General features: G+C 38.1%; 1 protein-coding gene across 3 annotated transcripts in view; it reads left to right on the top strand.

The window, feature by feature from the left end:
* The first annotated feature begins 394 nt into the window (after positions 1 to 394).
* Positions 395 to 24,420, top strand: part of DICER1 (dicer 1, ribonuclease III) — a 78,779-nt gene continuing 54,753 nt past the window's right edge. For 2 of the 3 annotated variants that reach the window (XM_037831955.1, XM_037831956.1), the window contains exons 1-3: positions 397 to 529; positions 20,280 to 20,343; positions 21,383 to 21,483. The gene's annotated coding sequence lies outside the window, so the exon portion shown is untranslated. Of the gene's footprint in view, positions 530 to 20,279; positions 20,344 to 21,382; positions 21,484 to 24,420 lie in introns of all 3 variants that reach the window. The other variant, XM_037831957.1, reaches the window with a different exon arrangement.

Consider the following 24,420-nt stretch of genomic DNA (forward strand, 5'->3'; position numbering starts at 1 on the left):
GCGGTAGAACACCGGGATCGCGTTCTGGCGCCCGGTTGCACACGCCGCCCCGGCCCCCGCGTCCCGCGTCCGTTGTCTCCCTGCTCCTGAATGGCTGGGGGAACCAGGGTTAACCTTTCACCGCCGCGCTCTGTCCAATCACCGGATCGCTCTCATGCCGCCGCGGACTAGTGGAGCGTGGGGCGCGCGGAGGGGGCGGCGGCGGCGGTGGCGGAGCGGGCTCCAGTGGGATTCTTCAACCGGCCGTGCGCCGTTGCTGCGGGCCGTGCGCTGGCTGCGGGCGTGCGGGGCGCTACGCAGTCTCCGCAAGCGCCGGCAGGAGGGGTTGAGGCGGAGGCGCGGCGCGGCACGGGCTGCTCCAGGCCCAGGTGAATGGAGTAACCTGACAGCGGGGACGAGGCGACGGCGAGCGGGAGGAAATGGCGGCGGCGGCGGCGGCGCCGTGCGGCCCCAGGAGGCCTGGGCTGTGACGCGCGCGCCGGAGCGGGGTCCGATGGTTCTCGAAGGCCCGCGGCGTCCCGTGCTGCAGGTGAGGCGGGCTCCCGCGGAGCCGCTTTGTGTCCCGAGCAGGGAGCCGGCTCCGCCCGGCCCCGCTCCCGCCTCCGCGCCGAGGCCCGCGTGGGCGCCCGGGCCTCGGGTCCCGCGCGCCGTTCCCCCGTTTGCGAGCAGCAGATCTCGGGCCTGGCTCGTCGCCCCGGCCGCGACACCGAGCCCCTGGCCGCCGGCCGTCGCTGGCAGATGGCGCAGCCTGCGGGGATCCCGGCGACCCCGGCCCGGGCGCTGCCCCGCGGCCGCGACCCTGCGCCTCCTCCTAAGTCAGTTCTCTGAAGAGATTTTCTGTGGTCGCTTTGGCGTGAGATGGGGATGCACAGCCCTGCACACACACAGTTGAGTCCCGTCTTCACCGCTCAGCCCCGGGCCGGGTGGAAAGTAGGGGGTTTGACAGGTCCAGTTACGGAAATCAGAGTGTGCAGAATTCGCCAAGGTGGGAAACGAACGCACCGGAAGCCGCCTGGGGAGCGGGTGTATTTGGGCTCACGACGCTGGGCCTCAGTTGACACCCTAGGAAGGGCCCGGGAGGGTGTGAACCGGGCCTCGGTGCTGACCAGGGAGCGCGAGCCCGCGGGGTCTCTTCCGGGAAGGATTGTTTGCGTTTATTGGCAGGTCACCAGAACTGGGTCCCAAGGGGCGGGTGGCCGAGGCCATCTTTTGGCCCCTCCTCTCAAGATGTTTTTGTGCATGGCTCCTGCCAAGATGCCTGGACCCTGCAAAGGAGGCTTTTTAAAAAAAGGGTCTTTATCTTTGGGAAATCAGTGTAGATTTTTAAGTTAGCGCATCAGATTTGTGTCTATTTTCTAGAAAAGCTGAGTTGCCCTGATGGCTCTGCCTGCAGCACAAGGTAAAAAACCACTTAATATATCCTTAATATCCTGAATATTTGTAAATACATGGAGATGAGTGGGGCGTCCTTGCTTAGTAGTGTTGTCAGGACTTTTGTGAAGAATACATTACTGATGTAAGTATAATTCTTATAATTCTGTAGTATAAGTCCAGGTATCCTTATGATTATTGGGTTTTAAAACATTCATCTCACTAAAGGGTATTAACTTGAAGATTATATTTATGGATGTGCTTCTCCGAATTTTCTGAATCTTTACAGTCCTGATTTTTAGTTGTCGTGTTACTAGTGAAGCACACTCAGCGAATAGAAAACGGCACAAGTTAGGAGTTAAGAAACTTGGAAAATATGTTTTTTTCCCATGTGCTTAAAAAAAGGCTAGCTAAAGCAAAACCATGATTACATTGAAAGAAACAGTTGTACCCATATACATATTAAACTCGTTTCATTTTCTAAATAAAAGTAATCATCTGAACTGAGAGCTCAAATAATTTACCCTATTAAAAGATGGGTGGTGGTACAGGATTTTAAATGAGCTCAGCAAGTGAATAACAATTTCAGTATTAATATATTTGGAAATTAGGTTCTGGAATAATTAGTTCAAAGTACTTAATTCATTTAGTTGCTCAGACATGGAGCTATTTCCTTCTCTGTTAGATGCCAGAGGAAGCTACTGATAAGTTGGCAAGTGTTTATGTTTAACTTGTGTAAATAGTAAGTTGGAGTGAAGTGTTTTATCTAGTTTCTCTTGTGCTCTGAATTTTGTAAAAGCACGGTTGATGTATATATAATATACTAATTCTTGTTGCAGGTTTCTTTGCAATATTTTCTCTATTGTTTACACTTACTGTTTGCCAAAATAGATTGTAACCTCCTGAGGAATCATTATTTCTTTGGTGTTCTGCATCCTTAGCCTGTGATGCTTGAACCATTTAGTCCTTATTTTCTGATGCTTTGCTATTTACCAGTGCCTCTGCATGATAAAGGCTGGTTTTCAGCTTCTACTAATTTCTGTTAGTGTCTAAAGAGACTTGTATTACTACAGTCTGTGCAGAATCAAACATTAGTTTATTATCTACTTCAAGAGAGGATTTGAGTTGGGTTTATAATAATACACAGGTGTTGGGGAGGTCTATTAAGATAATGGTTAAGATGGGTGGGTGGGGTAGGGTGTGGAGGGAGCCCCAGGGAGAGAAATTGATGAGCAGCTTAGTGGCAGCATGAATTAAAAGTTCTTTCTTTTCCTTTTCCTTCCTTTTCTCTCCTCTTTCCCTTCCTTTCCACTCCCCCTTCCTTTCCTTTCCTTTCTCTTTTCCTTCTTCTTCTTTCCTTCCTTTCCTCCAAAACAAAAGTGGAAATAGGACCAAATATAGTTTACATTGATTAGTGAAAGGAAGTATACCAATTAATCAGGAAAAGCAGACTTTTCTCTTGTATGAAGAATATTTAATCATTTGGATTCTTACATAAATGGGTATTTACAATATATGGAGAAAATATTTTACATTTTATACAGAAACATTTTTTACATGCCATTTTAGAGAAACCGATGAAAGCCTCAGGCTTAGTAGAAAAGCTTTAGTAAGAGAAGTGTACATCATTCTGGCTGTTTGGTTCATTAGAAGTTAGTTTGTCCTCTGGATGGTGTCTTTCAAATATCAATTTTCTCATTCAGACTTTTGACAGATGCCAAATAGCAATCTATTCAGGAATGAACCCTTTTCTAGACAGTGTAGGCAGTCAAGATTTTCCAAATAAGTGATTCGCTCTGCCACTCTTTAGGAATGTGTGTCAGTCTGAAAATAGGACTGCTTGTATGATGGTACATGCTTGCTACCTGAATGAATGCAGAGAGAAGAGTGTTATTTCTGAGGTCTAGCTGATGAAATTGAAATTTTCAGTCAGGTGAGAAAGGTTAAAATAAATTCTGAGTATAAAGTGGCTTCCCCATTTATCTGAAATTGTCATTGAATTGTTGGTACTCCTCTAATATGTGAAGTTATGATACGTTTTAAAATAAGTGACTAAGACTATGCCACAAGAAAGCATTGTCTGAGGAAGTTGATAGGATGTCCTGGACACGAATGACTTAAATTTTGGCCTTAGTGTTTTTTTTTTTTTTTTCCATTTTTATTGAGATTGTTCAGATACCATACAATTATCCAAAGATCCAAAGTGTACAATCACTTGCCCCTGGGTACCCTCATACAGCTGTGCATCCATCACACTTAATTTTTGTTCAATTTTTAGAAACTTTTCATTACTCCAGACAAGAAATAAAGTGAAAGATGAAAAAAGAAAAAAAGAAAAGGAAACTCTAATCCTTCCCTATTCCTAACCAACCCCCCTCAATTGTTGACTCCTAGTATTGATATAGTATGTTTGTTACTGTTTATGAAAAAATGTTGAAATACTACTAACTGTAGTATATAGTTTGTAATAGGTATATAGTTCTTCCCTATATGCTCCTCTATTATTAACTTTTAATTGTATTGTCATACATTTGTTCTGGTTCATGGAGTGATTTCTAGTATTTGTACAGTTGATCATGGACATTGCCCACCATAGGATTCAGTTTTATACATTTCCATCTTTTGACCTCCAGCTTTCCTTCTGGTGACATATATGACTCTGAGCTTCCCCTTTTCACCTCATTCACACACCATTTGGCGCTGTTAGTTATTCTCACATCTTGCTACCAACACCCCTGTTCATTTCCAAACATTTAAGTTCATCCTAATTGAACATTCTGCTCATACTAAGCAACCACTCCCCATTCTTAAGCCTCGTCCTATATCTTGGTACCTTATATTTCATGTTTATGAGTTTACATATTGTAATTAGTTCCTATCAGTGAGACCCTGCAATAATTGTCCTAATATGTCTGGCTTATTTCACTCAGTATATTGCCCTCGAGGTTTTGTCATCAACCCATTTTTTTTAATATGGTTTTGTTCACTCACCATACATTCCATCCCAAGTAAATAATCGATGGTTTTCTGCATGGTCATACATTTATGTGTTCACCACTTTCACCACTATCTATATAAGAGCATCTACATTTCTTCCACAAGGCAGGAGGGAGAGTCAAAGAAGGTAGAGAGGCAAAAGAAAGAGGAAAAAAAAAAGACAGCTAGGAAGCAGCAACAGGAAAAATAACCTTAAATCAAAGTAGAATAAAGAGTCAGACAATACCACCAATATCAAGTGTCTAACATGCCTCCCCTATCCCCCCCTCTTATCTGCATTCACCTTGGTATGTCACCTTTGTTACATTAAAGGAAGCATAATACAATGATTCTATTAGTTACAGTCTCTAGTTTAATCTGATTGCATCCCTCCCCCAGTGCCTCCCCATTTTTAACACCTTGCAAGGTTGACATTTGCTTGTTCTCCCTCGTAAAAGAACATATTTGTACATTTTATCACAATTGTTGAATACTCTAGATTTCCACCAAGTTACACAGTCCCAGTTGTTATCTTTCCTCCTCCTTTCTTGTGGGTCTCACATGCTCCCCATCTCCTCTCTCAACCGTATTCATAGTTACCTTTTTCAGTGTACTTACATTGTTGTGCTACCATCTCCCCAAATTGTTTCCAAACCACACACTCCTGTCTTCTATCCACCCTGTAGTGCTCCCTTTAGTATTTCCTGTAGGGCAGTGTCTTGTTCACAAAGTCTCTCATTGTCTGTTTGTCAGAAATATTTTGAGCTCTCCCTCATATTTGAAGGACGCTTTGCTGATACAGGATTCTTGGTTGGTGGTTTTTCTCTCTTCAGTATCTTAAATATATCACACCACTTCCTTCTTGCCTCCATGGTTTTTCTGCTGAGAGATATCCGCATATAGTCTTATGAAGCTTCCTTTGTATGTAATGGATCACTTTTCTCTTGCTGCTTTCAGGATTCTCTCTTTGTCTTTGACATTTGATAATCTGATTATTAAGTGTCTTGGCGTAGGCCTATTCATATCTCTTCTGTTTGGAGTACGCTGTGCTTCTTGGATCTGTAATTTTATGTCTTTCTTAAGAGATGGGAAATTTTCATTAATTATTTTTCCTCTATTATTGCTTCTGCCCCCCTTTCCCTTCTCTTCTCCTTCTGGGACAACCAGTGATATTACATTATTGTACTTTGCTTCATCCTTGAGTTTCCCCGGAGACGTTGCCTCATATTTTTCATTCTTTTCTCCATCTGCTCCTTTGCTTGTAGGCTTTCAGGTGTTTTGTTCTCCAGTTGCTGAGTGTTTTCTTCTGCCTCTTGAGATCTGCTGTTTTATGTTTCCATTGTGTCTTTCATCTCTTGTGTTGTGCCTTTCATTTCCATAGATTCTACTAGTAGGTTTTTTGAACTTTTGATTTCTGTTCTTCTGTTACATTTCCTGTTCTGCCGTATACATGTCCAGTGCTTCCCTTTACAGCCTCTATTTCTTTTGCAGTATCTTCTCTAAAGTTTTTGAATTGATTTAGCATTAGTTGTTTAAATTCCTGTATCTCAGTTGAAGTGTACGTTTGTTCCTTTGACTGGGCCATAACTTTGTTTTTCTTAGTGTAGGTTGTAATTTTCTGTTGTCTAGGCATGGTTTCCTTGGTTATCCAAATCAGGTTTTCCCAGACCAGAACAGGCTCAGGTCCCAGAGGGAAGAAATACTCATTATCTGGTTTCCCTGCAGGTGTGTCTTAGAAAATTGCTCCACCCTTTGATGCCTCGGGTCACTGTGCTTTTCTGCCCAGCAGGTGACGTCTGTTAGCCTATAATTCTTGACTGGTGTGAGGAGGTGTGGCCGTGTTCCCCCAGGCTCTGGGGTCTGGTTCTGAATGGAAAGGGCCCCACCCCTTTCCTCCTAGAGAAGACAGACCCCTCAGGTGGAGGTCATTAGCATTTCAATGGTCTCGCTCTCTCTGCTTGTGGTGTCTCCACCCTTCCCAGAGTCACAGCCCTGGAAACTGAAAATGACTGGGGCTTTCTCCACTGAGCCAAAAAAGAAACAGATAGTCCCCTTCAGACCCAGTCCAAGGTGACCCTCTGGCTCTCCCAGGTCAGTTGTCACCCAAAGCCTCTGTCTGTTTTTTGGGGCTGCGTACCTGTAGTGAGCAGTTCACACTCGCTACTTAAAACCCCAGTTGGAGCTCAGCTGAGCTGTATTCGCTTGCTGGGAGAGAGCTTCTCTCTGGCACCATGAGGCTTTACAGCTCGGGCTATGGGGGAGGGGGTCTCATGACTTGAATCCTCAGGTTTTACTTACAGATTTTATGCTGTGTTCTCGGGCATTCCTCCCAATTCAGGTTGGTGTATGATGAGTGGATGGTCTCGTTTGTCCCCCCGCAGGTATTCTGGATTATTTACTAGTTGTTTCTGTTTTTTTGTAGTTGTTCCAGGGGGACTACTTAGCTTCTGCTCCTCTCTATGCTGCCATCTTGCCCGAGTCCCTGGCCTTAGTGTTTTGATCATTAATTTTTGAGTCTCATAGTGGCAGTGAGTGTTCTTGGCTGTGTTAAGGTTTATAGAAGGGTGAGGCTTAGCACTTTGTGCATATCCAGCACCAGGCACCATGTCTGACATAGAAGAGCCCCTCAGATTTGTTGAGTGAAATGAATTAATTTATCTTTATAATACATTTTGACACATTTAGAAGCTAACACAACTTTGTAGAGTAGAATATTGTGCCCATATTAAGACTTTTTCAGTAATCATTATTAATTCAGATTTGGCACAAATTAGGCTCCTGGTTCTTCTCCCTTTGTGAGGTGAATATGTTTATGTGCATGGAAGCATTGTGGACTGAGGGAAGTGTTAAGAATTTCATGGAAGGAAGTTGCTGTAGTAATTGGAGTTTTGCTAGTATTGCACTGGAAACAGGCTAACCCTGCTAGTTGTGGTTATTCATTTTTGGGTGACAGCTCAATCCGAGGAAAAAAGTAGGGATTTTTAAAACATATTTGGAAATCTTTGGGAATTCATATGTAAGGTCAGAAAACTCAAATGATGAGTGAATGATCTTAATTTGAAAGCCGATCTTTGAAATGATGTAGAAGGGTTCTTTGATTAAGGAGTCAGATCAGTAACCCTATTTGAAAGGGAAAACAAAGAGAAAGCTAGTAGGTTTCTCAAATACTTCGATATCAGAGACTGGTGTTCACATCCTGATTCTTCGAGTCTGAAGCCGAGGACCTCGGGGCATAGGGCAGCCTCTCTGAGGCTCAGCTCCCTCATCTCTAAGCTGGTTGTCATAATGGTAGCTTGAGGTTATGGGGGAAAAAAACATTGTTTTCTTCTCTCTTAGCCTGGTTCTGGCACATAACTAGCATTTGGCAAAATTTATGTTATTATTTTTCCTTTAAATATATGCTTTAGAGGAATGTTTGCTTTATTCTTAATGTGATTAGATTATACCTGTGACCCCAAATTATTAATATTGAAATTATGACTAGTTTTATTTTGGAAGATGAAAAAGAAAAGTTAACTTGAGAGCAATATTTCACAGACAAGGTATCTATAATAGTGCCTTAAATATGGCTAACTTTCCCTAAATAACCCACAGTTTGTCTGTTATGCATGAATAACTATATCATCCTAAAGCTTTTTATATATGTATCATATGTATTTGATGTAGGTCATTGGTTCTTACTCTTTGGAGACTGCTGATTTGATGAAAGATAGAATTTTAACTTCTCAAAAATGTACATGTACATACTCATAATTTTATCATAAAATTATGAGGTACAAGGACACCCCCTCCCGCCCCACTGAACCCCGTCCACGGACACTTTACAGTTACAAAGATAACGAATAGTTTTATAACTAAGGAGCAAAAAACATTTTGGATAATTGAGGCAGAAATGATTTGTGGCCCTAATGAACTCTGCAAATAATGAGTGGTTAGGAAACCTGTGTTCTAGTTTGACTTTATTTCTAACCAGCTAACTGTGCGATTAAGGACAAGCCACCCTATCTGTTTTACACTTAGTTTTAATTTTCTTACTGATAAAATGAGAGCATTCACTAAGCCTCAAGATATAGTTATCTTTAAGTGTCTGTATAATTCAGGGACTTCTCTATTTCAAGGTGAGAATTTAGACTAAGTACAAGGCATGGAAAGGAGAGACTGCCTTTGTTGAGTATTAAGGTTTGCATATGGTGGCCATTAATAATGGAGTTACGATATGTTCTAAGGAGGAAACATAAGATAAAAATCCTGGGAAATAAGGCTTGGAAACTAGATAAAATCAGATGGCAGTTTCTTTCAGAGTGTTTTCACCTTATGTCTCTGTCTTTTTCATCTTTTGTCTCCACATCTAGTACAGCTTAGTAAACTATGTTAATGACTGAGAGTCTGACAAAAACTGTTTAAAGCTCTCCAGTCTGATCAATGTAGTGAAGAACTAGTAACCCTTTGTGAGCCCTCTGATTCTGTTAGTGAGGAAAGAAGTGTCTGACAGGCACCTTATATTTTAATTTTAGAAGCTTTGTATATGACACTGTACTGAGATTACCCAGTTGTTTTCAGGGTCATGTAAAATGTGTAGCTAAACAATAACAAGGAAAAAAAGCCCAATTTCTCAATCTTAATATGTACCTGTTAAATATAATAAACCCAAGTGATTTGTTAATCTTAGATAAAACAATTTGGAGCATTTTGAGGAAAATACAGAATTTTCTTTATAAAAATATGTGAACAAATAGTAGAACAACCTAAATTAGGCATTTAAATGTAGTAGATAAATGAAAATTAACATTGAACTGGAGTTAAGGCAAATGATAATTTCTAAACGCTATTGGTGTAATAACAGGGGTAATTATTTCTTATATAATCGGTGGACTTTAAATTCCATTCCTTCTTTAATAAAATCTGATATAATGCATTACCAGATGGTGTTTTCCTTTTGAGATGTTTGTTAAAAAAAGTTTCCATTGACATATTACACAATATGTTGTATGTTGGTGAATATATGTGCATATTTCAGTTATATATGCACCTAGGAATGGTATTGCTTGGGTCAGGTACGTGTATGTTCAGCTCCAGTGGATACTTTGAAGTTACAGTCCCACCAGCGGTGTGTGACTCCTCCTCTATGCTTGATAGGGTCTGTCTTTTTCATTATAGTGCTTGTGGGTGTGTGGTTGTAGCTCACTGTGTTTTTCATTTGCATTACCCTACTTGCCTATGAAGTTTATTGGCTAGTTTGATATCCTGTGCTGTGAATTCCTTTGCCTACTTTCTGTTGGCTTGTCTGCCTTTTTCTTATTGTTGTGTAGTTGTTGTTTATATCTTCTTGATACAGTTTTCTTGTCATAAATTATCTTGCTGTTACCTTCTGTTCTGACTTGCTTTTTCTCTCTCTTAATCATACCATTTACTAAACAGAAGTTCTTAATTTTTTCCCTTAAAAATATTTTTTATTATGTTAACATAAAATATAAAACGTGCCATTTTAACCACTTTCAAGTGTACGATTCAGTGGTATTAATTACATTCACTGCCATCCATTGCCGAAATGTTTTCTGGATTCTCTTTTGCTTGTCGACAGGACAAGTCATTCTTTTATATAAAATAAAACTTCTTTCAGAATAATTAGCTCTTTGCAAGTCTTATTGGTTGCACATGTTTTTAATTTTAATGTAATCCAGTTTATCATTTTTTTCCCTTCTAATTAGTGCTTTGTGTGTCTTTAAGAAAATTTTATTCATCTAAGGGCATGAAGATAATCTCCCGTGGTTTTTTCTAGTAATTTTGTTTGTTTGTTTTACTTAACACAGTTAGATCTACAGTCTTCCTGGAATTGATTTTTGTATATGGTGTGAGGCGGGATCCAGGTTCACTTTTTTCCATCTGGATTTCCAGTTAACCCAGCACCTTGTTCCTACTGTACTGCAGTATTACTTTTGTGTTAATTAAGTGACCTTATGTGTGTGGTTCTGATTCTGTATTCTGTTTTGTTGCGTTGGTCAGTATGTCTATCTTGTGTGATCACCACGCTTTCTTAATTGCTGTAGCTGTGTGCTAAGTTTTTTAATATTGGGCACTTTAAGTCCTCTTGCTTTGCTCCTCTTCCAGATTGCCTTTGTTATTTTTAGCCTTTTGGTTTTCCATGTAAATTTTAGAGTCAGTTTCTCAATTTCTACACACACCAAAAAACTGTTGGGGTTTTGTCTGGGATTGCTTTAAATCTGTTGATCTATTTGTGGAGAAGAGACAACTTTACCAAGATTGATTCTTCCAATCATGAACACGTTTTATCCCTCTATTTATTTAGGTCTTTAGTCTCTCTCAATAATATTTTAGAATTTTCATTGTAGAGGTCTTGCCTATCTTTCATTACATTTGTGTACTGGGAATTTGATGTTTTTTTGATGCTGCTATAAACTGCCACTGTCATCATTTTTTTTTCTTTATCGTTTGTTGTCAGTATATAAAAACTGTAATTTATGTTTGTATATTGGCCTTCTGTGTGGTATTTGCTAAATTCATTTTATCTTAGTAGTTTGTAGATTCCTTTAGATTTTCTACTTACACAATCATGTCATCTAAGAATAATAAAGTTTATTTCTTCCTTTGCAATCCTTAAGCCCTTTACTTCTTTTTCTTGCCCTACTGCACTGGAAAGGACCTCCATCACAGTGTTGAATGTAGGTGGTTTTAGTGGACACATTTGTCTTGAATTCAAGGGGAAAGTTTTCAATGACTCTCCATTAAGTGTGATATTTGCTGTAGGTTTTTGTAGATACTCTTTATCAAGTTAAGGACATTCCCTGCTGTTCGTAGCTTGCTAAGAGGTTTTGTTAGGAATGAGTATTGAATTTTGTCAGATTCTTTTTCTGCATCTATCTGGGTGATCGTATGATTTTTCTCTTTTCACCTGTTAATGGTGGTGAATCACATCGATTAATTTTTGACTGCTAAGCTGTTCTTGCATTTCTGGGATAAACCTTAGCTAATCATGATGTACTATTTTTATATATTGCTGGAATTGATTTGCTAATAGTTTGTTTAGTATTTTTGCATTTTTGTTTATGAGAGAAACAGGTCTATAATTTTACTTTCCTGTAATATTCTTGTTAAGTAGGGTGTCAAGTTTAGGTTGGTCTCATGAAAAGAGTTGTGGAGTATTCCTTCTCATTTCTCTCTTCTGGAAGAGTTTTTTTTTTTGAAACTTGGGATTATTCTTTAAATGTTTAGATGAATTCACTAGTGAGGCTGTCTGGGTTTGGAATTTTTAATGATCAATTTTTAATATTCCAATTTCTTTAAAAGATATACATCTTTTTTTTAAATTAAATTCAATTTTATTGAGATATATTTACACACCATGCAGTCGTCTGTGGTGTACAATCAGCTAGTCACAGTACCATCATACAGTTATGCATTCATCACCACAATCTATTTCTGAACATTTTCCTTACATCAGAAAGAATCAGAATAAGAATAAAAAATAAAAGTAAAAAAGAACACCCAAACCATCCCCCCATCCCACCCGATTTTTCATTTAGTTTTTGTCCCCATTTTTCTACTCATCTATCCATACACTAGATAAAGGGAGTGTGATCCACAAGGTTTTCACAATCACACTGTCACTCATTGTAATCTACATTGTTATACAATCATCTTCAGGAATCCAGACTACTGGGTTGGAGTATGATAGTTTCAGGTATTTACTTCTAGCTATTCCAATATATTAAAACCTAAGAGGTGTTATCTATATAGTGCATAAGAAACTCCACCAGACTGACCTCTTGACTTCATTTGAAGTCTCTCAGCCACTGAAGCTTTATTTCATTTCATTTAGCATCCGCCTTTTGGTCAAGAAGATATACTCAATCCCACGATGCTGGGTCCGGATTCATCCCTGGGAGTCAAAAGATATAGGTCTTTTTATTGGCTTCTTCTGAAGTTACTTTTGGTAAATTGTTTTTCAAGCAATTTCATGTAAAGTATTTCTGTGAGTGGCCATTAGGAAATAATTGATGCTAAAATTAAAAATAACTAGATAAAACTTTGCTCTGTTCGGAGAAATTACAACTTTTTAAGAGGTCATTAAGTGATTTAATATAAAGAATAGACTTAGTAGTGGTGTATAGAAGACGAAAGCATGGTAATGTCACTTAGATATTAGATTTTTCATACTGTTAGAATTTAGGCACAAGTATGACTCGTACGTAAAGACTTAGTTGCCTGAAAACTAATGATTTTCAAAAACTGTTAGTATGCTAAATCTGTAATTAGAATGGAAGCTAAATTTTTAGTCTTTGACCAAAATTCAGTTTGGGTGAATTTGCGTAATGAATTATTATTTAACAGGTGATTTGTTTTTCTTTGAAGGACTGTCGTCCCCCACAAAAAAAAAGCAATAGTGAAAATTAAGATAAGTAGTTCCAGTATGAAATTGGTAGCATCTTAAAAAAGTACTGGGAGAGGGTCAGTGGTAAAATGACCGGTACCTAAGGATCAAATATTTATTAGTAGTAAGAATTGCCAGCATTTATTCATTTATTCACAGAAATCCTGCTTGTGCCTGGTTCTTGGTGTGGTTCTATCATTTATTGAAACTCTGGGGTCCAGGCATGTGTTAGAATTATCACTGTTTGGATTTTAGAAAGGTAAGTTGGTGCATATAAGGTGGTATCTTCAAATCAAACCACTTAGTATTTCTGCAGAAAAATACTTTTAGTTCCGGTCAGGTTCTACTCCTGAATGTGTTGAGGTCAAATTAGGTTTTCTTACTGTGTGACTTGCTAAAAATGTTAGATATTCTGAACCTTGTAGATTTTTAAATAGCAAATGAGGGATTGTGGACCTGTTTGGTCATACACAAAATAGATCCAGTTTCTGCCTTCATTGAGTTTTACATCTAGCATATGGAAGGAGACAGACACTAAACAAACCCTGCAGTTAAACACGTGTTTAGAAACTTCACTGCCTGCCCTAAAGGAAGAGGGAGCACTGGCAGCGCCGCGGGCAGATCCTCACTTAGAGCGCTGGCCAGCAGAGTTCGGTAGCAGTTTGGGTTCTTCTAGTTTCAAGTGTCAGAAACACAAACTGGATAATTACAAAAAGGAGTTTTATCTAGCGTAAATGGAACTGTGCAGAAATACTTTGAAACTATGTATATATCCTATTGTAACCTTCACCCAATAGTATCCATTAATGATCCTTACCTCAATTAGTTACTAATGTGATGGTCCAAAGTGGTGATTTTTTTAACTGTCATTCCTTCTACATTTATTAGTTGATATTGACTAGAGTTTTATCTGGATTTTAACTAATAAAATACAGTTTCTAAGATGAAAAGTTAAAGTTGAAAAATATTGACAAAGTCTTTGAGTTTTTCCAGTTATTGCTAACTTGTAATTAGAGAACTTGAAGTTGTTTCTGAAACATTTTCATGGTTAGACTCATACTAGATTGCATTAATGTGGAAGAGTATTTTGTAGTGGTTGGGAATTGCCCAAGAAGGAGTTAAATGGGGTGTAGTTGGGTGATGTCAGAATTATCTTTGTACACATTATTGGCTTTCTAGCTTTGATATTTATAAGTCAGTCCTAAACTCATCATCTTTTTTTGGCGAGGGGGGAGGGCATTAAGCTTGTAAAGTAATTTGGGTCTTTTAGAAGTAGAAAGTGTCTGTCTTGAGATTTATGTCTAACCTAGAAAAAGCTGTTTCAACAATACATGTTAATCTGAGGTTAGATCAATAAGGTCTAATATCAAATAATGAAAATGTATTTATGGCCTAACTTGAACTCTGTATAAATAAAGTATGAGATATTTGTTATAAACTCCTTTCAAAAGATCTTGCAATCTTTTCGGGGAAATAGCAGTTAAAGACCTCACAATAACAACTAATATAGGGCGGTAGATATGATTAAAACCTGATTTGGGCCGTACAGCCCTCGTGTGCTTGCGGTCGCAGTTGACTCGTCTGGGGGAGGGTGGCGGCCGGTTGCTAAATCCTAGGCTCTCAGGATTGCTCCGAGGGTACCGGCGGCGGGGGCTCTTTCCCGGAGGCGAGGGCGAGGCGGGGGACTTGGCCAGGTCCCCGGCGGGAGGCGTGCAAAGTATGGAGGGCGGCGAGAAAGGAACAGGCGGGACACGGTTCTTTTAAGGTGAAGAAACCAAGAGAGTTTATTAGGGGAGAGTACAAGCTTATATCGGGCGTTTAGGGGGCGGGGTAGCTGTAGAGGTAAAAGGCTTGGATTGGTTCTGAGAGAGCGCGGAGGTTGATTGAAAAGGGGCGAGAGTTGCTCCGGTAACGGTGTCTGGCAACAATGTATGCGCACTGGTGGTAATGGGAGTTGCACCGGCAACGGGGAGTGTCCGGGCAAGATAAGGGGGTGGGGAAAAGGCGGTTCCCTCCGGCAAGCCTCCCCTAACATTGGTATTTTGGGTGAGGAAATGGGGCCTGCCTCCGGCCTCACTTTCCCAGGCCCGGGGGGCTGTAGAGGGCGCTGTCGCCCGTGCCCACTACCCTCCCCAGGGGTGGATCTGGTCCCCCAGCCCAGGCCCGCCAAGTTGAAGCATGTAATCAGTGTCCCGCAGTGTGCTGAATAGTTTAGAGGGGAGTCAAATGATAGGGGTTTTTAGGGAAAGCTTGGGGTTAGATGGGGATGGGGTCCCAGGAAGCAGAAGCTCATTTGTGAATGCTGGCTGTCACGGAGAAGGGATGGTGTGTGTTATAAGGAAGGGTGGTAACATGAGCTGTTGCACAGAAACTGTGATGTGGTCCTTTCCCCCTGGCCAGGAACTTTGTGATGTTTTTTTTTTTGCTGACTCAAACTTTTTATTAAACTTTATTCATTAAACTTTCTTCATACTCAGCAGTCTTGTAGGCTCGTTTTGTCTCAGAACTAACTTCTCTTTAAGTGTTACACATTTCACCTTAATGTTGCCTTAAAGCAGTTTGACGTAGAGAAAAGTGGGGCCTTTTTTTTCTCATGGATATTCTTGGTGTAAAAGATATACATAAGGTAGTCATGAATTGAGTAAAATTCTTGTACTTGTTGGAGAGTGTTCATTAAATACAGTATAGAAAGTTGGAATTCAAACATTAAGCTTAAAACTCACCTTGAAAGCTATCAGGTACTGAGTTTTTACCTCTTGAAACAAAACTGCAGAGTAAATGTCACAGGTAACTTGAAAGGGGGGTGGATGGGTATTTGCTTTGTTTTGATGTGTTGAAATATCCTCTTTTTGAGAAGTATTCCAAGTAAGTAGGCCATTGACTGGCAGCCTAGAGATACTTCTTACATGGAGACTTTGATGGATGGAATTTGTTAAAATGGCATTTGACCTGTAGTCAACTTCAATTTTGAACAATTCTGATTTTAGACATAATTACATTGAAATCTAAACATAATACATTTATGTTACAAGTTTTAGAGAAACCTAGAAATTTGTTTGATTCATAAAATAATGCATTAAAAGAAAGCTGGGTAATTTGTGGTTTAAATTATAGAAATGGGTAAATTTTACTTTAATGGCTTAAAAAAGAGTTTTTTTTTCTTGAATAGTTAAAACAGAATTACGTATCTCTAAACTGTTAGTCTTTACACAAATCAGCCTGTTTGAAAGTTTTTTTCTAATACTAAAAGTAATATGTATTCATTGTAAGAAATTTTAAAATGCAAAAAAGCTAAAGAAGAAAAAAATTACTTAATGTAGTAATCCAATTTTTAGAAAAATTTCCATTTCTCCTCTCTTTCCTTTCTCCCTCTCTTTCTCATTCTCTCTCTTTTCCACCCTCTCTCCTCCATCCTCCCTCCCTTTCTCCCTTCCTTCCTTTCTTTAATTTTTAGTTTTAAGATACTATCATGATTGTACTGTAAATAAAAATGTTTCCTAGTTTTTTCATTAATGCTATAACATAAGCATTTTCGTTCATTATAAACTCATGATTTAAATGGCTGAATTGCATTACATCATGTAAAATTAACCATGGCTTACAAAACCGTTCCTCATTGTTAGACATTTAGATTCTTTTAGTTAATTAATTAATTTTGCCTGTTTTTTATTATTATAAATGCTCATGTTAAAAGGAGCATTCTGTATGAAGTATTTTTTGTGTTACTGCTGTAGGATTGATTCATGTGCGAGGATTTTAAATTAATAATGACAGATACGGCAATGATCAAAAGGGAAACATGCTGTGTATTTAACCATCTAAAGAGGCTAATGTTTGAATTCCTTAAATTGCTATTTCTTTGCTCTCTAGGCTTTTGATCTTCGATTTGACCTTAGTCTTTTTATAATCTATGTTCACCAAATAATAGTTGATAAATCCTTGAAAGATTTATGTTATATATTGTGGATATTTTTGATATTTCCTTTTTGTTTTTTCTTGTATTTTATATTTTCAAAACTTGTCCTTTTGATTAATATTATTATTTCTTGTCCATCTATGTACCTTTTCATTGCCTAAGAAACAGTTAAGTGAAATAAGGTTTTCATTGATGTCTGTGGAGCCATATAGAAGTAGCATGTAGTAATTTTTTTTTTTTTTTTTTTTTTTGGCTAGAGAGGACTAGTGGACACAAAACTGTTTAATTTTGTTTCACATTATATACCATATTTTGCGATTTGATTTGTTTGATTTTCATCTTACTGTAAATTCATAATGACCAAGGTGGTTTGGAGTTTGCAGTTTTTCAGGGTTTTCTGGTTAAAAATACTGTATAAAATCTTGTACACTTTAAATTTTTATGAGAATACATTTTCTATATTAAGTCTTGGGATTAGTAAAATATTTTTCACTTTCCTAAAGGGATTCCTTAAAATTTTAAGGGTTTTACCCCACCTCGATGGTTGCTAACATGACCACAGACATAGGGGACTGGTGGTTTGATGGGTTGAACCCTCTACCATAGGTTTTACCCTTGGGAAGACGGTTGCTGCAAAGGAGAGGCTAGGCCTCCCTATAATTGTGCCTAAGAGTCTCCTCCCAAATGCCTCTTTGTTGCTCAGATGTGGCCCTCTCTCTCTAGCTAAGCCAACTTGAAAGGTGAAATCACTGCCCTCCCCCCTGCGTGGGATCAGACACCCAGGGGAATGAATCTCCCTGGCAACGTGGAATATGACTCCTGGGGAGGAATGTAGACCTGGCATCGTGGGACGGAGAACATCTTCTTGACCAAAAGGGGGATGTGAAAGGAAATGAAATAAGCTTCAGTGGCAGAGAGATTCCAAAAGGAGCCGAGAGGTCACTCTGGTGGGCACTCTTACGCACACTTTAGACAACCCTTTTTAGGTTCTAAAGAATTGGGGTAGCTGGTGGTGGATACCTGAAACTATCAAACTACAACCCAGAACCCATGAATCTCGAAGACAGTTGTATAAAAATGTAGCTTATGAGGGGTGTCACTGGGATTGGGAAAGCCATAAGGACCACACTCCACTTTGTCTAGTTTATGGATGGATGAGTAGAAAAATAGGGGAAGGAAACAGACAAACAAACAGACAAAGGTACCCAGTGTTCTTTTTTACTTCAATTGCTCTTTTTCACTTTAATTATTATTCTTGTTATTTTTGTGTGTGTGCTAATGAAGGTGTCAGGGATTGATTTAGGTGATGAATGTACAACTATGTAATGGTACTGTGAACAATCGAATGTACGATTTGTTTTGTATGACTGCATGGTATGTGAATATATCTCAGTAAAATGAAGATTAAAAAAAATTTTAAGGGTTTAAGAATTATTTGAAAACAGTGGTTCTAGATGGAGGCAATAGCGTGGTTTTTAAAAACGCGATTTATTGGGCATTTTCTGTGTTCCAAGCACTCTGTTTTCTGTCTACCAAGCTTAGCATTGCATGATCATATTTCATCGTCACAATACTCAGGTGTTCTTATTTTACAGACGAGGAAACATTAGGTATAGGAGTCTAACCTTGGCCTTGGTATAAACCTTGGTCTTTCTGACACTGAATCTCTTCTGGCATTAAGATAATTTTAAAATGAAAGGTATTAAAAAACAAACAAACAAACAAACACAAAAAACTAGACTTTGCTTTCTACATCCCCAGGAATCTTACTTAATGCCTCCTACATAGGAAGGTCTCTACAAGGAGGGACTGCCTTTATATAAGAAAGTATTAATAGGTGAGAGCATTAACTTGATGAAATTAACTCACAAAGCTGAGGCCTTTTCCCCCTCGATATGACTTAGAAAGGGGTGGAGGGAGTTGTGATTTGAAAAACTTGGGTCCTTTCTATGTGTCGATTGAGTTTTAATACAGCTAAGTTTGTGTTTGTTCATTAGTTCAATCTTCATTTTTAAAACTACCTCCCTAATATAGTTGGGCAGCATATTTTAGGATTTCTCCACTGTTGAAGTTTCAAGAAATGGCATTTTGTTATTTGGCATATATACTATTTGAGAATTAGGTAATTTTTTTTTAAAGCCAACAATATAAACCTGCTACTTTGTATTCATGACTGTATGCCCATGATGATTTAGGTTGGTTGCTTGTTGTAAAAGTGAATGCCTTGAATCTCCATAGTGCCTTTGTTACTAGGAACTTAAAGCTCTTGAAACATTTTTTAGTTTTATCTGTCAGCTTACCAAAGTATTTCTGATGATGTATTAAGGTCTTGATGTGTGTGTGTGTGTGTGTGTGTGTGTGTGTATGTACATGTATATATGTATATGTATATATTTTTCCCCCCTCTTATTCACCATGGGAGTTGTGTGTTTTGGGCTTCAGGAGAATAGGGATGAAATCTGGGTAGTAATATTTGTCAAGTTAATTGTATCAGAATCTGTGACACAATTAATAATAAAATGGATGAGTTGGAAATTTGTTGGAGCCATTTTCTGTTACTATTTTGAAAATTAGCACCAGGAAGCTTTAGATGTCTTCAGCTTTCAGACTAGAAGGGTTAGCTGTCTTGTTACAAGACTTTGTGTGAAAGGATACAGTCACACTACCGCCTTTGGATGCTAAGTGGGTTAAGTAAATTGGTTTGCACTGAAACTTGACTGTCTGGACTGTTCAATGTCTTATTTCAGAGTTTTCTGCAGTAAAGATGCCTATCAAACTGAAGTTTGCGAGTTTGTAATGTAAGTCACGGTCATCCAGTAAAACTAGTAACCTGGACCTTTTAACTTTAATTATCAGTGTAAAATAAGTTGTCATTGTATTTGGCACATTACCTTTCTAATGTATTTCCATACAGAATTGTCTAGGGGAAATAATTTTGATAACTTAGCAATAATTATGTAATAGTTGAGTTGAATTGAGCTTTAAACATTATTACCTTATTTGGTTAGATGTTAATAGAAGAGATGAATATTAGAAAATAATATGGCCTATCAGGCTTTGTTAGTGTATTTTTTGTATTTTACTAGGTGACACTATAGAATTGGGATTAAAAGTCAAGTGAAACTGTGTATGGGGGAGGTATGTGGGAACTCTATTTTCTGCATGATTTTTCTGTTAACCCACAACTTCTGTAATTTTAAAAAGTGAAGAAAATTAGAGTGAAATAGGAAATAGCTTTAGAAAATACAATCTCATTGACATATTGAGAGGTAAGGACATACAAGCTTATGTAAAGCATGATACTGATTTAACCACGGAGCATGTTAAGTATTTTTAAAGCCGAATTTTACTGGAGGAAAGTGTAATTTAATGCCAGTAATTCTCTCTTATATTTAATTGGATTGCACTAACAACTTTTTTTCAGTTTTATTAGAACACAGTAATAATTTTAAAGGGCAGCACTTTCAAACATATGCTGTCTTCTTGACTCCCAAAAGATAAATTATTTTATGAAAGATCTTATTCTAATAAGTTAATTGTGAAGATTTTGTGAAAAAGGAGCTCTCTTAAAGTTGGTTTTTAAAATTGAGTTATCTGTTCTAAAATATTCTCTCTGATTGCTTTTAGGTTACCTAGAGTATGAAATAATACAGACTTGGAAAGTGAAAGAACTTAGAATCAGCATTTTGAGGTAACTACAAATATAAATAAATGTATATATTAAAATCATTTAAGGTTGTTCCATTCTGCATTAACTTTTTTAGCAAAATGAATTTGTGTATATAATGAGAAAGCTTAACCTTCACATGAATTGTTTTAAATGACTGGAAACAGATAAGTGAAATAGAGACTTCTGCCAATTTTTTCTTCCTGAATGCGTTGTAACAATGTAAAGTGGAGGCTTTGCAATGAGTTAATGAGCATAAACTAAAAATAGTGTCAAATTTAACAAAATCAATATTTGTTAAATTAAACTTTTCATCTCAATACTCTATGCTTCCTTAGTTTTTGATTTATAATCCATTTTAGGAGAACCACCCTAAATTTAAATTTCGCCAACAATATTGACATTGTAGAACTGTGTTTCTGAATTCTCTTGTTCCTAAGCTAAATGGATACCTTAAAAAAGGTGTAGTTAATACCATAAAAGTATGGATTTAACTGTACTTGAGTTTGTGTTTTTAATTCATTTTGAGAAATTGAAATTGCCCATAGTTTTCCATACATATATTAAAGGGCTTATTACTAGATGATTTGGATTTCTCAGCCAAGTAATCCTTCTTGTGACCTTCTTTAATTTATTTCTTTTGTATATGTGAATTTCAGAAATCAGGCGTAATTAACCTTTTATTTTTTTTCATTTTTCTATAATCTGTAAAACACTATCTTTAGATTTGTTTACTTTGATTTCCTTGTATTCTTTTTGAAATCATTTCTTGAACTTTTTTCTAGCTTCGCCACCCCCTCACCTCTACTCCCTTCGCATCCCCACCCCCACAAGATCTCTAGAAATTAGGCAGGCTATTGTTGCAGTGCATTCTTTTGTTCTTTGTTTTAGAAAAACACTTAGTATCCTAAAAATAACCCAAATGTCTTTTGTTTAAAATTTAATGAAAAATAATGGCCTTTTATTCAACCTTTCATATCACTAGGGCTCTTTTGTAGATGTGTTTATACTTCAGTTTAAGCACCGGAATCTTAAACATGGGTATTTTTGCATTTATTTTTAGAGCAGAAGCTTGGGCATGCTGTGATTTTCCAATAAACTGCTATCACAATGTCAAAATGCAGTTCAGACAACAGCAACACAGAGATCTCAAACATTAAAACGGTAAATCTTTGATTTGTAATACGTGGAGAGAGGAATAGCGTTTACTTGTGTGTTTTACTAAGTCATTTCTAAGTGAATAATATATGGAAGCTATGAAACAATCTAATCAATTCCATGAGTATAAATTATTTGACCAGAAATTTAAAATCTGTGGTTGCAAAGAGTCGTGTGAAGTTAGTCTGTTGGCTCTGCTAACGCAGTTAATGATAGTCAGTTCATCCATGAAACTATAGAAACTTTTACTTACCAGCAGGGATTCAGATCTTTTAATTAAAGTCAGGTTAAAAAAAAAAAACAAAACTCTTCAAACCTGCCAAAAAAGTAAAAATTGGCAAAATGATAGGTTTTGCTGTTTTCACTTTATAGGATTACCTGTCGAATTTTTAAAATCTTGCATCTGCTTTTGCTAAATAGAAAGTGTATTTCTTTCTAGGGCCAGCCGCTTTACTCAAAGCTACTATACTAAAAGAATGAGATTTAATTAAAATATTATAAGCTTATGTGAAATATAATTGGGAAGGATTAGATTGTTGTCCTCCCTCTCCTTGCAGGTCCTCCTACACCCACCCTGCAGTAAAAGGCAGCAGGGACCGGGGTGGATGGGTAGGAGTAGAGTGGGTATGCGTTTCCAAACCAAACAGGAATGTCCTTTGAACTTCCATGATTCTATTCCTTACATTATTGTATGGACAATCGTGAGTCTCTGATTCAGTTTATTCAACATTTATTTAAATGTACATATGGTATATTGTACCAGGAAATTTTAAGAGATGCTAAGAGTGAGACACATGTTGCTCAATGGAGCGTGTGTTCCAGTGGAAGAGCAAGGTGTGTATGTAGATATGTCTGTGAATATGTATGTAGCATGATATACATGAAAGGTTCACTATGTCTTGGATACAGTTTGATACAATAGGTGATACAAATATGTGTAAGGCATACAGCTCCTATCCTCAAGGAATGGGAATAGAGACTAAAAAGAAATTGTCTGAATAAGAGTTGTTTTAACAGTACAGAGGTATATTTTATTTTATGGAGGTTGGACAGTAAACCCCAAACCTTTGTAATAATAGCTGTTTTAAGTCAGTCGGGTTGAGCACATAAGATTAAAATCCAGGTTACATAGTTTTCAGTGGTCGTGTAAGGGGGTGTGGATAATAGGGTGTGGGCATTCAGCTGACAGAGATGACATTAGTTTGTGGAGACTGGCAGCAAATGGTGATGAGACAGGGATAGGCTCGCATTCTAGTTGGGTGAATAATCTGACAAAAGGGTAGAGGTGGCAGAGGTCAATGATGAGTAGCGGACTGGGAGGTTCAGGTTGTCATTTGGGACCAGAGATCACAGAAGGATGTGATTAGGTTAAATTCATATGTTGGCATCAAAATGCTTTTTTACAGATTCCCTTCTAAAAGTTTGGATTATTTTCTTATTGCCTTGTGTTTTTATTTTTATATTTTTGTATACTTTTGTATTTTTATATTTCTTAAATTTTCTTATTGTCTCTTGTGAAAGTTATTATAGTCCTTATCTCTCAACGGTTACAGGTTTCGTTTGTTACCTTATTGTTTGACAATTCTTTTACAGTGTAATGTGTCTGTTTTCCCTTTATTTAATGCCCAAATGCTGATAAATGCATACCTTTCATTTCACTCTTTCTTGATGTTTTCTTTGCTTATTATTCTCAAATTGATTCTTAGAAACTGTCCATCTATCTCTTTTTTCAAATTCTGGGCAAGTTGGGTGAGATGGGAGAAATAATAAGCAATGGCTTGTTTTCTAAGGAAAAAAAAATGTTTCCATGTTTTGAGATGCCAGGAGCAGAGGCTGGCCGTGACTCTGTTGCTCTTTCCTAGGCTCTACCTGCTGGTTAGTAGGAAGGGGGTTGTCACCTTTGGGTGAAATTGGTGTCTCCTTGAGGTGGAACTGGGTGTGGGGAAGGATGGAAGTCTAGGGCTTATTTTCCAAATACAGTTTGGATCCAGTTTGTTGGTCTTGGGCCAGCTTCCCTTTCTTTCTCAGGGATTGGCTTGCCCGTTTTCCTTTGTGCTCTTACGCCCTTGTTTTCAAGCAAGATTTTTTTCTTCGCTTGATTTACTGTTGTGTAAAAATTGTCCATGTTTTTCTCCAATTCTGTTGTCCCTCAAACAAGCATTTGATCCTCTGCAGTTTTAAAATGGATTTAATAATAGCAAAAAGGGAAAAAATTCTCCTTAGGACAAATCAGGAGAGAATTTCTAAATTTCAGACGTCTCAGAAGTGCCTAGATACAACTCATCCCTGGTGTCTTTGGAGGGCACATGGTGCTAGAATCTGACTTTCTCCTATGAACGATGCTTTTTCGCTTTCTTGGTGATCTGGCCACAGGACCTCTTCGTTATCTCTGTGGTCTGGTGGCTGCTTTTTTCATCTGGTCACCTTGTCTGTCTTTTTTGTTGTTGTTCTACTTAGACCTGTTACAGAAAGAAAGTGTAACAGTGATTAAGAGTATCATTTGGTTTGCTTTTGTTTGTGAGTTGCAGAAAATTCAATTCAGACTAATTTAGACAGTAAGGAAATTTGTTGGCTCGTGTAATTGGGAAGTCCATACTTAGGCTGGACTGTGAGGTTCATCCAGCAGTTCATTGATGTGATCAGGACCCAGTTTCTTTATTTCTGCCATTTGAAGTGTTAGGCTCATTTTTAGTCTGGGTCTTTTCAAGAGTACAGGTTAATTTCAGCAGCAAAAGGGGCTCATAATTTCCTGAGTCATATTCAGAGGGAAAGAGAGTAAATTCCTTCTCTTAACCATCAAATATGAGTCCTAAACACTGTGCTGTTGGACTAGCAGGCATCAACTCCTGTGGCCAAGGGAGAGCCTTGCACCAGTTGGCTTAGATCTTGGTGACTGGCAGATAGCCAAAAATGAGATACTGGGTCCTTGAGGACTACAAGGAG

This window comes from Choloepus didactylus, chromosome 4 (genome assembly GCF_015220235.1).
Source record: "Choloepus didactylus isolate mChoDid1 chromosome 4, mChoDid1.pri, whole genome shotgun sequence".
NCBI lineage: Eukaryota > Metazoa > Chordata > Mammalia > Pilosa > Megalonychidae > Choloepus > Choloepus didactylus.